Genomic DNA, 14,767 nt, shown 5'->3' on the forward strand with positions numbered 1-14,767 from the left:
CCTCCTGCAGCTCCTGCTGCTCCCCGGGAGCCCCAGCAGAGCTGGCAGGCTGCCTCCACCTGCACAGCCAGGTGCGGGCTGGGGGCTTGGCTGGCCCCCTTGGCCCAGCTCGGCTCGGCCCGGCCCGGCTCGGCTCCCTCCTGCTCCGTGCCCAAATCGCTTGTGACAAGTTTGGCCGTGGCCGTGGGCAGCGGCTGGGCCGGATTAACCCCGCGGGATGAGCTCCTAAATCCCAGATCCCAGGGCCACCCAGAGCCCCGCGGCGCTCGGAGCCGGCCGCAGGCTGCCCACCCTGCTCACAGCCCGGCCAGAGCGCGGAGATCCGCGGAACTGAGAAAAATCAACATGAAAAACCCCACACAAAGCAAATAAATCCCCCCCAAAAAACAAATAAACACAAAAACACACGCACAAAGAAAACCACAAAACACCAAACCAAAAAACAAACCAACCAAAACAAAACCAACCAAAAAACCCCCACAAAACACCAAACCAAAAAACAAACCAACCAAAACAAAACCAACCAAAAAAAAAAACCACAAAACACCAAACCAAAAAACAAACCAAACAAAACAAAAACAAAAAAACCCCCACAAAACACCAAACCAAAAAACAAACCAACCAAAGCAAAAACAAACAAAAAAAACCCAAAATAAAACCAAACAAACTCCCCCTTAAAAAAACCCAAAAAAACCAAAAAAAACACAAAACGCCAAACCAAAACACAAACCAACCAAAACAAAAACAAACAAAAAAACCCCCAAAAATGCCAAACCAAAAAACAGACCAACCGAAACAAAAACAAACAAAAAAACCCTCACAAAACACCAAACCAAAAAACAAACCAACCAAAACAAAAACAAACAAAAAACCCCCAAAATAAAACCAAACAAATAAACTCCCCCCTTAAAAAAACAAAAAAAAAAAACCAAAAAAACCCACAAAACACCAAACCAAAACACAAAACAACCAAAACAAAACCAAACAAAAAAACTCCCCCCCAAAATTAAACCAAACAAATAATCTCCCCCCCTTAAAAAAACCTGAAAAAACCAAAAAAACACAAAATGCCAAACCAAAACACAAAACAACCAAAACAAAACCAAACAAATAAACTCGCCCCCATCCCAACCAAAATAAAACCAAACAAACTCCCCCCAAAAAACAAAAAAAAACCCCAAAAAACTAAAAACCACAAAACACCAAACCAAAAAACAAACCAAAACAAAACCAAACAAAAAACCCCACAAAACACCAAAACAAACCAAAACAAAACCAAACCAAAAAAACCCCCACAAAACACCAAAACAAACCAAAACAAAAAACAAAGCAAAAACAAAACCAAAACAAACAAAAATAACCACAAAAACACCCACCAAAACCCCCAAAACAAACAAAAAGCAAACAATCAAACAAAACCCAAACCGAACAAAGAAAAAACAAGAATTGAGGAAGGAACCTGCCCGAGGCAGAGATTTTGAGGGATTGAGGCAGCCCGGCGTTCCCTGCCCCAGGGCTGCTGTGGGGACACTGGAGCCAAGGGAACAGCCCATAATATGCAGCTGGTGATTCTGAGGGGTTTTCACCCAAAAGTTCCTGGGGTGATGAGGACACGGAGCTGCCCTGGAGATGAGACACAGCCCAGCCCGGCAGGAACTGCCACTGCAACCCCAAAATGGGAATAGTGGGAATAATGGGATTAATGGGATTAATGGGATTAATGGGATTAATGGGATTAATGGGATTAATGGGATTAATGGGATTAATGGGAATAATGGGATTAATGGGAATAATGGGAATGGGGATGGGGAAATGGGACTAGGAATGGGAATGGGAATGGGAATGGGGAATGGGGAATGGGAATGGGAATGGGAATGGGAATGGGAATGGGAATGGGAATGGGAATTGGAACGGGAATAGGAATGGGGAATGGGGATGGGAATGGGGAATGAAAATGGGGAATGGGAATGGCAATGGGCAAGGAATGGGGATGGGCATGGGAATGGGGATGGGAAATGGAATGGGAATGGGGAATGACAATGGGGAATGGGAACAGCAATGGGAATGGATGGGGATGGGGATGGGGATGGGGATGGGGATGGGGATGGGGATGGGGATGGGGATGGGGATGGGGATGGGGATGGGAAGCACAGCCAGGGTTTGGGGATCAGGACCTGCGAGGTGCCAGGGGCTCCCCGTGAGTGCTGCTCCCCCCCATCCCCCCAGGAATGCTGCAAACACAGGAAAAGCGAGCAGGTGGGACAGGCAGAGCAGCAGAGCCCGAACCCTGCCAGCCTGGGAGGAGCTGGGAGCCTCGGGAATGGCAGGGAAGGGATCCCAGGGGATTAAAGATTTCCTCAAAAGGCGACTGACAACACCCAGGGAGAAACTCTGGGAGGTGGGGAGGGGTCCCTGGGGTGACCAGCAGGGTCAGGTCTGAGGGGGAGCCACCCCCAGCTCTGGTGGGATGAGTCTGGGACAGCATTCCAAGGAATCCTGAGGACCAAGTGCAGCATAGCCCAGCAGAGCTCCCTGATCCTGCAGCTGAGCAAGGACAAACGGCCAGGAATGGGCTGGGAGAGCACCAGGACAGAGCTGACCTGCACCACTCCTGCTGCCAGAACTCCTTAGCCCTGCACACAACTGCACTGCCAAGACCTGGCTCCTATGGAAAACCTCCCTGTCAGGACCTGCACCCTGCAGGGACATCCCCAAAGAGCCAGCAAGTCACCAAAACCACTGGGAAATATTCCTGCTTCTCCTACAACTCCCAGGAGCTGGGGACACCGGGCCCTGCTGCTGCCTGAGGAGGATGCTGCACATGGCACAGAAGGACCTGGAATGGGCCCCTTTGGAGAAGGATTTTCCTGCTCTGCTGGTTCTCCATCAGCCTGGGATCCCATGGATCTGAAACAGTTTTGTTGAAACTGGCAATTTAATTAGTGAGGGGGGAGAAAGAAAAATCTCCGGCATAATTCAGGAAGAAACATCATTTCCAAGTTAATGAGAGAAATATTTTAATTACGGCGCTTAACAAGTTATGACTTTGCCAAGACGTTCTCCTGGGGAGGCTGCACGTTTTTTCCATGGATTTCAAGCAAGGGAGAGTGGGAGAGGAGAGGGGAGGAAGCAGAGGAGGAAAAGCATGGAAAGGAAGAGAGGCAGCAGGAAAGGCTTTGGTGAAAGCAACAGGAGACTTCTGAAAAGGGAGAGAGACAGGGGACATCATCTCAGGGGGGCTCTGGTGACACAGGAGAAGGATTCAGGTTGGATTTGGGTTGAATTCTCCCCAGTGAGGGTGGGCAGACCCTGGAACAGAACTCCCAGAGCAGCTGTGGCTGCCCCTGGATCCTGGGAGCGCCCAAGGCCAGGCTGGACAGGGCTTGGAGCAGCTGGGACAGTGGGAGGTGGAACTGGATGAGCTTGGGGGTCCCTCCCAACCCAAACCCTCCCCTGGCTCCCTCCAGGCTCTCCCCAGGCCCGTGGGTGCCACGGGCTGAGCCCTTGGCAGCTCCCAGGGCAGGAAGTTTCTCCCTTTGGAGGCGGCTCCTGGGGGGGAGATTTGTTTTCTGTGCTCGACAGAAACAGCAATTTCCCCCTGCGAGCTGCAGCCCTGGCTCCTGGCAGCTCAGGTTTCCTTCCTGGTGAAGTCCCTCCGTGGCTGCCAGTCTCTGCTCCTCTTGGGGACACCTGGGACTCGCTCAGTGTCCCCACCATAAAACCAGTTTGAGGTGAACAGACCTTGATAAATCCATCCCTGGCAGGTGATTCATCGATGCCCATGAGCTCCTGACAGCTTCTCAGGTCTTTATTAGTCCTGAATCACATCTGCTCATAAATACCAGAGGGGTTTTTCACACCTTGGGTTATTATTGAAGGAGGACTCGTTTCGGCTGCCTCAGAAAAATATTTCCTGCTCCTTTCAGCTTCTGCAGGATTCCAGGAAGGGCTCGGCAGCAGAGGCTCCCCCGAACACATCCTCACATCTGCTGCAGCCACACTTGGAGTGATTGAAAAGTTAAATCAGAGGAGAAGGAGAAAGGACTCAGAGCAAAGCAGAGTCATTGTTTACCTCCCGTGTTGGTTTTGAGATGGTATCGAGCTGCAGAGCAGGAACTCAAACAGCAGGGACTGACTTTGATCAAACACATCCTTCCTTCCCTCCTGCACCTGGGAGGAGCTCCTGCAGCCCGGCATCCCCCGAGAGGGACAGGGCACTGCCACCCTGGGGTGAGGGACAGGGCACTGCCAGCCTGGAGAGAGGGACAGGGGCACTGCCAGCCTGGGGAGAGGGACAGGGCACTGCCAGCCTGGGGTGAGGGACAGGGCACTGCCACCCTGGGGTGAGGGACAGGGCACTGCCAGCCTGGGGTGAGGGACAGGGGCACTGCCAGCCTGGGGAGAGGGACAGGGGCACTGCCAGCCTGGGGTGAGGGACAGGGCACTGCCAGCCTGGGGTGAGGGACAGGGGCACTGCCAGCCTGGGGTGAGGGACAGGGGCACTGCCAGCCTGGGGAGAGGGACAGGGCACTGCCAGCCTGGGGTGAGGGACAGGGCACTGCCAGCCTGGAGAGAGGAACAGGGGCACTGCCAGCCTAGGGTGAGGGACAGGGCACTGCCAGCCTGGGGTGAGGGACAGGGGCACTGCCAGCCTGGGGAGAGGGACAGGGCACTGCCAGCCTGGGGTGAGGGACAGGGCACTGCCAGCCTGGGGTGAGGGACAGGGCACTGCCACCCTGGGGTGAGGGACAGGGCACTGCCAGCCTGGGGTGAGGGACAGGGCACTGCCAGCCTGGGGTGAGGGACAGGGGCACTGCCAGCCTGGGGAGAGGGACAGGGCACTGCCAGCCTGGGGTGAGGGACAGGGGCACTGCCAGCCTGGGGTGAGGGACAGGGGCACTGCCAGCCTGGGGTGAGGGACAGGGGCACTGCCAGCCCTGCAGAGGTGCCAAGAGAATTCCCTGCTCTCCTCGGGATCCCACCACAGCTGGAATACAAGAGGAGCTGGGATCAGAATGAAACAGGGTGGACACTGGGCTGCTCACAGAGGAGCAGCCAGAGCCTGGAGTTTTCCAGAAAAATCCGAGTTTCAGCACAGAAAGTGCTCCCCCAGGCCTCACCTAAAGGTACAGAGCTGGCACCAGGCCAGGAAAACTTCTGAGCCAGGGAGGGAACTGAATTCCCTGGGGAAAACTGAATTCCTGGGGGAAACTGAATTCCCTTGGAGGAAACTGAATTCCCTGGAGGGAACTGAACATCCTGGAGGAATCTGAATTCCCTAGAGGGAACTAAATTCCCTGGGGGAAACTGAACATCCTGGAGGAATCTGAATTCCTTGGAGGAAACTGAATTCCCTGGAGAGAGCTGAATTCCCTTGGAGGGAACTGAATTCCCTGAAGGAATCTGAATTCTCTAGGGGAAACTCAATTTCCTGGAGGAAGCAGAATTCCCTTGGAGGGAACTGAATTTTCTGAGGAAAACTGAATTCCTTGGAGGGAACTGAATTCCCTTGGAGGGAACTGAACATCCTGGAGGAATCTGAATTCCCTTGGAGGAATCTGAATTCCCTTGGAGGAAGCAGAATTCCCTTGGAGGAAGCAGAATTCCCTTGAGGGAACTGAATTCCCTTGGAGGAAACTGAACATCCTGGAGGAAGCAGAATTCCTTGGGGGAAACTGAATTCCCTCCCTGACCTGACACCCTGAACCCACCTTGAGCAACCCCACAGCACAACCTGCCCAGGTGAGTGTCATTGCCAGCCATGCTGGCCTTGGCTGCAGCCTGTCACCTGTGTCACCTGTGTCACCTGGGTCACCTGTCCTGTTAAACCACAGCTCCCAGTTTCCTGAAACTGGAGAGGGTTGTTGGCTTTGGCCTGGCCCTGCAATGTGCTCCAGGCTCCTTGGGAACGTGGGATTTACCTGGAGAGCCTAAACCCCGACTCCAGCCCCTCTCCAGGCAGGAAGGAGGCTCCAGCTGCCTTCCCCAAGCTGCATTTTCCTTGGAATGCTGCTCCCTCCTGCCCCAAAGCTCCAGGCAGGAGCTGGGACAAAGGCACTGGTGCTGCTGGTGCAGCCCCACACTTGGTGTGGGCAGCCCTGCCTGGCTTTGTCCAGCTCAGAAAACCCCTGAGCTTCAGAAACCAAAGGGAAAACCTTGGGAATCCATCCAGGATCCAGCATTTGGGAAAACCTCCCTGTAAAAATTCCCAGACAGAACCCAGAAAACCTCAAGGGCGGGTGCTGGGCTGCTCAAATTTGAGGGGTTTTTTTAATCCCTCTGAGTGGTTATGGAGAAAATGTCCCTTATTTTAGAAGGCCCAAAGCTTCTCCATCCAGGATCCAGCATTTGGGAAAACCTCCCTGAAAAAACTCCCAGACCGAGCCTAGAAGTATCAAGGCCAGGCACTGGGCTGCTCAAATTTTGGTTTTTTTATCCCTCCAGGTTGGTATGGAGAAAATTTCCCTTATTATAGAAGGCCCAAAGCTTCTCCATCCAGGATCCAGAATTTGGGAAAACCTCCCTGTAAAAACTCCCAGAAGGCGGGTGCTGGGCTGCTCAAATTTGGGTTTTTTTTTAATCCCTCCGAGTGATTATGAAGAAAATGTCCCTTATTTTAGAAGGCCCACAAGAATCCCACATTTGGGAAAACCTCCCTGTAAAAACTCCCAGACAGAACCCAGAGACCTCAAGGCCGGGTGCTGGGCTGCTCAAATTTGGGTTTTTTTTTAATCCCTCCGAGTGATTATGAAGAAAATGTCCCTTATTTTAGAAGGCCCACAAGGATCCAGCATTTGGGAATACATCCAGGATCCAGAATTTGGGAAAACCTCCCTGGAAAAACTCCCAGACAGAACCCAGAGAACCTCAAGGCCGGGTGCTGGGCTGCTCAAATTTGGGTTTTTTTTTAATCCCTCCGAGTGATTATGAAGAAAATGTCCCTTATTTTAGAAGGCCCAAAGCTCCAGGGACAGTGTGGGCAGCTCTGAGCTGGATGTACACGAGGAATGAAGGAGATAATTCCCAAAAGTGCACCAGGAACAGCTCTGAGCTGGAGCCAGGCCTGGGCAGGAGGCTGCAGGGCACACTGGGTCATTTATTTCTGAACTTGGCTTTTCCCAGGGGACATTCTGCAGGTTGGGCAGGCCCAGCTCCCCGGGAAATGGGATGGGATGGGATCCATGGGATGGGATGGGATGGGATCCATGGGATGGGATGGGATCCATGGGATGGGATCCATGGAATGGGATGGGATCCATGGGATGGGATGGGATCCATGGGATGGGATCCAAGGGATGGGATGGGATGGGATGGGATCCATGGGATGGGATGGGATCCATGGGATGGGATCCATGGGATGGGATGGGATCCATGGGATGGGATCCATGGGATGGGATCCATGGGATGGGATGGGATCCATGGGATGGAATGGGATGGGATCCATGGGATGGGATCCATGGGATGGGATCCATGGGATGGGATGGGATCCATGGGATGGGATCCATGGGATGGGATGGGATCCATGGGATGGGATCCATGGGATGGGATGGGATCCATGGGATGGGATCCAAGGGATGGGATCCAAGGGATGGGATGGGATCCATGGGATGGGATGGGATCCATGGGATGGGATCCATGGGATGGGATCCATGGGATGGGATCCATGGGATGGGATCCATGGGATGGGATGGGATCCATGGGATGGGATCCATGGGATGGGATGGGATCCATGGGATGGGATCCATGGGATGGGATCCATGGGATGGGATGGGATCCATGGGATGGGATCCAAGGGATGGGATCCAAGGGATGGGATGGGATCCATGGGATGGGATGGGATCCATGGGATGGGATGGGATCCATGGGATGGGATCCATGGGATGGGATGGGATGGGATGGAACAAGGAGAAAGGAAATCATCCCTTTCCCCACAGGAGACTGCTCCACTCAGCAGAAATGACCCCAAACTCCCCCTTTTTGTGCAGCCACAGCCTGGGGGATGTCCCTCCTTTTGTCCCCTGTCACATCCCCACGAGCAGGGACACCTCCACCACCCCAGCTCGCTCCGTGTCCCATCTCTAAAGGCCCCTTTAAAATTGGCTCTTCCAAGGGGATTTTTAACCAATTCCTGGTGGGGCTTTGCTCTTTCAGAGCCCCCTGACCACCCAGAAATCCTCCTCAAAAATGAGGATATGAGCAGAGAAATGAGGCAGGGAGTGTCACCGCTGCTCGAGAGGGAAATGTCACCTCCTGCAGCTCCTGCTGCTCCCCGGGAGCCCCAGGAGAGCTGGCAGGCTGCCTCCCAAGGAAAGGTGGAGATGGGACACCAGGGAGGTGCAGGACACCTGCAGCTGGCACTGGGGACACTGTGGAGGTGTCCAGGGTGTTCCCCCAAGCAGGACCCGACTCCTGGAAACCCTCAGAGCTCCAAGGAGTTAAACTGAGGGATTTCTGAGGGATTTCTCCCTAATCTGTGCACATGGCCCGAGGGATCAGGGCTGTGGGTGGTGGTGCAAGCCTGTGGCAGCGCTCAGGCCCTGCGCCCAGCACCTGACTGCTCTGCAAACCCTCTTAGCCCTGCACTTTTCAAATTTAATTAAGAGGCTCCTCTGAAGGGCTTAAAGCCGCTGCTGTGCCAGCCCCAAAGCGCTCCCGGGAGCCTGACAAGGGCAGGAGGCAGCAGGGACACTCACTTTGGAGTGTCACACAAAGCACAGAGCCAAAAGATCTCCCAGGAGGGCAAGGGGCAGGAGGGAGCAGGGACACTCACTTTGGAGTGTCACACAAAGCACAGAGCCAAAAGTGCTCCTCCCAGGAGGGCAAGGGGCAGGAAGGAGCAGGGACACTCACTTTGGAGTGTCACACAAACCAGAGCCCCAAAGTGCTCCCAGGAGCCTGACAAGGGCAGGAGGGAGCAGGGACACTCATTCTGCAGAGTTTCACCCAAACCCCAGAGCCAAAAGAGCTCCCGGGAGCCTGACAAGGGCAGGAGGGAGCAGGGACACTCACTCTGGAGTTTCACCCAAAGCACAGCCCCAAAGATCTCCCAGGAGCCCCACAAGGGCAGGAGGCAGCAGGGACACTCTGCAGAGTTTCACCCAAAGCACAGAGCCAAAAGATCTCCCGGGAGCCCCACAAGGACAGGAGGGAGCAGGGACACTCTGCAGAGTTTCACCCAAACCACAGAGCCAAAAGAGCTCCCAGGAGCCCCACAAGGACAGGAGGGAGCAGGGACACTCACTCTGCAGAGTGTCACACAAACCACAGAGCCAAAAGTGCCCCCAGGAGCCCCACAAGGACAGGAGGGAGCAGGGACACTCACTCTGGAGTTTCACCCAAAGCACAGAGCCACAGCAGGAAGGGGGAGGAAAATATTTTAAAAAACCCCAAAAAAACAACTAAAAAACCCAACGCTGAAGGTGATGCAGAGAGCTCGGGGTCAGATTCTTTTCTGCAGAGGTAATGGGGGAAGAGGGAGGAAATTCAGGTTAATAACAAACGGGCTGTGGTGGTTAAAGTTTGCCAGCCCCGAGGATGTGCTCGGGCTGAGCAGTGGGCTCCCAGGGCACGGCTGGCACTGCCAGGGCACAGGGCAGCCCTGCAGGGGGCAAAACTGCTGGAAATCCCCCTCCCTCCTAGAATTGTAGAGTTATAAATTAAGTATTATGTAGTTTTATATATATATATACATATATAGATATAGATATAGATAGATAGATATTTATATATATTTTTATATATATATATGGTTTTTAAAAATATATATATATACACACACAAGTAAAATACATATATATGTATATACACAAGTATAAAACATATATATACACATATATAAATATATATATATATAGCTAAATACAAGTATAATATATTAAAATGCAGGTATAATATATAGAAATACAAGTATTCTATAGTTATAAATCAGTTATTATATAGTTATAAATATATCTATACAGGTATAATATACAAATATAATACATATATACACATACATAAATACAGGTTTTATATATAGAGATACAAGTATGATATAGTTATAAATCAGATATTATATAGTTATAAATATATATATTTTAAAGTGCAAGTATAATATATAAAAATTCAAGTATTATATAGTTATAAATATATATAAATACAAGTATAATATTTATATACATATATAAATAAAGTATAGTATATAGAAATACAAGTATAATATATAGAAATACAAGGGTTATATAGTTATAAATACATACAGAAATACAAGTATAAGATCTAGAAATACAAGGGTTATATAGTTATAAATACATATAGAAATACAAGTATTATATAGTTATATATATAGAAATACAAGTATAATATTTATATACCTATATAAATGCATATATATACATATAGAAATACAAGTATAACATATAGAAATACAAGGGTTATATAGTTATAAATACATACAGAAATACAAGGGTTATATATAGAAATACAAGGGTTATGTAGTTATAAATACATATAGAAATACAAGTATAATATCTAGAAATACAAGGGTTATATAGTTATAAACACATATAGAAACACAAGTATAATATCTAGAAATATAAGGGTTATATAGTTATAAACACATATAGAAACACAAGTATAATATCTAGAAATATAAGGGTTATATAGTTATAAATACGTATAGAAGTACAAGTATAAAATCTAGAAATACAAGGGTTATATAGTTATAAATACATACAGAAATACAAGGGTTATATAGTTATAAATACATATAGAAATACAAGTATAATATCTAGAAATACAAGGGTTATATAAACACATACAGAAATACAAGTATAATATCTAGAAATACAAGGGTTATATAGTTATAAATACATACAGAAATACAAGGGTTATATAGTTATAAACACATACAGAAATACAAGTATAATATCTAGAAATACAAGGGTTATAAATCCATGGAAGTGTGTGTCACCTCCCTGGATTTCTCCCCGCTGCAGACCCAGCTTTACTCTCCCCCCTCCGCAGGAGGATTTCTCCCGGCTAAAGCAGCTCCAGGCAGGCGGGGAGCCCGGGCTGGCAGAGTGCAGGTGAGAAGCTCCAGGCACCACCCAGGAGGAAGATCCCAGCTAGCCCAAACAGCCCCTCCGCTCCCAAAATTAGCCCCAGACCAAGCTCCCACCTGGAAGCGACGCCAGGAGCTGCAAACTCAATTACCTGCATGACAGCACCTCCATGCCCTGACTTGAAATTTGGAGTTTGGGGTTGAGGAGTTTGGGTTCCCGCCCCCCCCAACCCCATTTTTGGCTACTTGGCACAGTTCCCCCGGCAGGAAATTGGGAAGAGAAACAGTCTCAGTGTCAATAGTGCCCCGAGCTTATTTACCCAGGGCTATTTGCACGAGATAATCGCTCACAAGTGTCTCACCTCCTCCACTCCGGCTGATGTCATGGAAGTGGCATCCAGGGCAGGAGCCAAAGTGAACCAACATAACCCAGGCCCAGCAGGAAATGGCTCAGGAGCCTCTCCACGTGCAGGGAATGGAGCTCCCCTTCTCCCCAGGGCTGGCCAGGACATGGAACCTGCTCCCCAGGGCTGGCCAGGACATGGAACCTGCTCCCCAGGGCTGGCCAGGACCTGGAATCTGCTCCCCAGGGCTGGCCAGGACCTGGAATCTGCTCCCCAGGGCTGGCCAGGACCTGGAATCTGCTCCCCAGGGCTGGCCAGGACCTGGAATCTGCTCCCCTTCTCCCCAGGGCTGGCCAGGACCTGGAATCTGCTCCCCAGGGCTGGCCAGGACCTGGAATCTGCTCCCCTTCTCCCCAGGGCTGTCCAGGACATAGAATCTGCTCCCCTTTTCCTCTGGGATTGTCCAGGACATCGAATCACCTCCCCTTCTCCCCAGGGCTGTCCAGGACATGGAACCTGCTCCCCTTTTCCTCTGGGACTATCCAGGACATGGAATATGCTCCCCTTCTCCCCAGGGCTGGCCAGGGCATGGAATCATCTCCCCTTTTCCCCTGGGATTGTCCAGGACATGGAATCAGCTCCCCTGGGACTCTTCAGGACATGGAATCTTCTCCCCTTTTCCTTTGGGATTGTCCAGGAATGGAATCAGCTCCCCTTTTCCTCTGGGACTGTCCAGGACATGGAACCTGTTCCCCTTTTCCTTTGGGATTGCCCAGGACACAGAATCAGCTCCCCTTTTTTCCAGGGCTGTCCAGGACTTGGAATCAGCTCCCCTTCACCTGGAATAGAAATTTCTTTCCCCCAGAACTCCCCTTCACATGGAATCTGCTCCCCTTTTCCTTTGGGACTCTCCAGGACATGGAATCTGCTCCCCTTTTCCCCAGGAACCCACAGCAGCAGAGCACTGCTTTGTATAAAACCGAGCCCAGCTTTTGTAGGAGGCAAAAATAAATGAAAAATAAATAAATAAAACTTTGTATCCTTTCCAACAAGCGCAGCCAGCAGGGTCCTGCTTGGAGGGGACTCCTGCACCTGGATGGATTTCCAGAGCTCATTAAAACAAGGACGAGTGGGAAGCTGACGTTCCCTCCAGCTCCTTTCAGCTCTCCATGTTCCCAAAAGCTCAGGGACCACAGGGACTGCCCTGCTTGGCAGCCCTCAAAAAGAACCCTCTTGCCATTTTATCCCATTCTTTAAACAACTAAAAGCCGAGAGGGAGGTGGAGCCCGGGGGGTATCAGACGATTAAATATCCCCAGCAGCCCAGAGAGAGAAGAGCCCAGGAACAAAGGGGTGGGGAGGAAGGAAAAAAAAAATCTGCTTTTTATTATTAAACTATTCTCTCAAATTTCTAATAAGCAGGTTGAAGTTTAAATTACCAGATCTCTGACAAAGTCAGGATCCAAACAGCTCAGGAGCCTGCAGATAACAATCGCCTTCCCCCAGATCGCTTTCAAGGCCCTTTCTGGCGAGACAAAGCTCCCATTCAGAGGGGCACAGGCACCTCGGGGCTTCGGTTTCCCCCAGCCCCGGAGCCCCAAAGGCTCGGCCAGGGAGAGAGGCAGGTCCTGCACCTGCCACAGAAAGGACCAGGAATGCTGGAAAAGCCAGGATGCACGGCAGCCAGCGCAGGCTGAGCCCCTGCTCCACACAGCCCGGCAGATCTGTCAGATTTGGGGGGAAAAATGAGGGAATGAGGAGCCCCGAGTGCTCCCAGAGCTGCCCCAGGTTTGGGTGCTGGGGAGGATAAGGCAGAGGCAGAGGATGTGCCACAGCTTGTCCCAGGTGGGATTAAAGCTGGAAGCGTTCCTGCCTGGGAATGTGGCAGGAAGGACACACCAAATCCCTGCTCATAAAAGTGCCGAGGGAATGGCAGGGGAAGAGACATTTGATAGTGGATCAGGAAGGTGGGACCGGGCTGGGAGAAGGGGCAGGTGATAAACACAGAGCACCTGGGCAAAGAGCAGCAAAATCTCCATTGCCAGCACCACAAACGCACCCAGATCCCAAATGTGTGGAAGGTTCTGCAGATCCCGGGCTGATTCCTTCTAATTCCTGCTGTGTCCCACTTCCTCTGGTGCCTGTCCCCAGCTGGCACAGGGTGACAGACACAGGCACCCAACCCCACTTCCAGCTGGGGCCCTGCACGTGCCAAACACATCTGCAGCTCAAACCCAGGGCTTGTGTCACCACGGGAGCCCCGAGGAGCTCCTGGTGCCACCAGCTGCTGTGCCCCAGCTCCCCTCAACTAATTGGGGTTAATTAAGCAGGAGCCAGCTGGGGGACCCTGGCTCATCCCTCGGGGTCAGCTGGCAAGCATCATCCCCTTCACCCCCGGCAGGGAATTGAGGATTCTCCAGGAAATGCCATCCCTTGCACCTCCCCTCGCCCCCGGGCTGCTCCTTTCCGTGCTGAGGATAATCTGGGAGCTCCCAGCTCCCCCTGCTCAGCTTTGGGGCCGATAAATCCGGCTGGAAAGGCTCCACATTCCCGTGCTGCCCTCCCTTCCCTCTGCCCCTGCAGCAGGAGGGAGGCTGGCAGGCTCACCTGGGGCAGGTGAGCTCCCAGGGATGCTGCACAGCCAGGGGCCTGCCAAAACCTGCAGGAATTTCCCTCATCCTTCCCGGGAATGTTCAGTCCCACCTGCCCAGCAGCTCAGGAGGTGCCAAAGAGGTAAAGGACAAGAACAAACACACGTCCCCTAAATCCTCTTCTCCTCTGGAGCCTGGAATTGAGGCTGAATTTCCTCCCCCGCGTGGTGAGGAGCCCTGGAGGGGCCAGGGCCCAGCACTGCTCAGCCTCAGGGTGCTGTGTCCCACCTCCTCTACTTCAATATGCACCAAAACTCCCAAAAAAGAGGGGAAATTCCCAGAAGCAGCATTTGGGATTTGGGACACGCAGTGCCCGGGACCTTCCCCCCTGCCCACCCCAGTCGTGGCTGAGAGCGGCTCCAGGGAAGGCAGAGGAAGGAGATTTAATTCCTGCTCTGCCAAGAGCCCATAGATCACCCTGGAAAAACTTCCCCCACACCTTCCCAGCCCGGCCTGCCGTCACAATTCCTCTAATTAATTCAGGAGAAAATTAATTACAGCAGGATTTGCGGCAGCACAGCATCTAATGACCGACTCCTGTGCCCCAAAGCAGATCATCCCAGCTCCCGCCTGCGCTGCCAAACCCGGCCCTGCCTCCTCCCCCTTCCCAGCCCAGCACAAAGCCCTGCTCTAAATTAGGCAGGGAAAGAGTGGCTTGGCAAAAACGAAGCAGAGCACCGAGGTCAGGCCCTGAAAAACAACAGCGGTGCCTAAAGAAACGCCGGCCTTAAT

The 14,767-nt window shown here is 51.7% G+C and overlaps 1 long non-coding RNA gene across 1 annotated transcript; it reads left to right on the forward strand.

The window, feature by feature from the left end:
* The first annotated feature begins 3,989 nt into the window (after window positions 1–3,989).
* LOC132336599 (uncharacterized) lies at window positions 3,990–12,429 on the forward strand. The gene is made up of 3 exons (XR_009488894.1): window positions 3,990–5,742; window positions 11,005–11,066; window positions 11,803–12,429. It is a non-coding gene; the product is annotated as an uncharacterized LOC132336599 (long non-coding RNA).
* The last annotated feature ends 2,338 nt before the right edge of the window (window positions 12,430–14,767 follow it).

This window comes from Haemorhous mexicanus, chromosome 20 (assembly GCF_027477595.1).
Source record: "Haemorhous mexicanus isolate bHaeMex1 chromosome 20, bHaeMex1.pri, whole genome shotgun sequence".
Classification (NCBI taxonomy): domain Eukaryota; kingdom Metazoa; phylum Chordata; class Aves; order Passeriformes; family Fringillidae; genus Haemorhous; species Haemorhous mexicanus.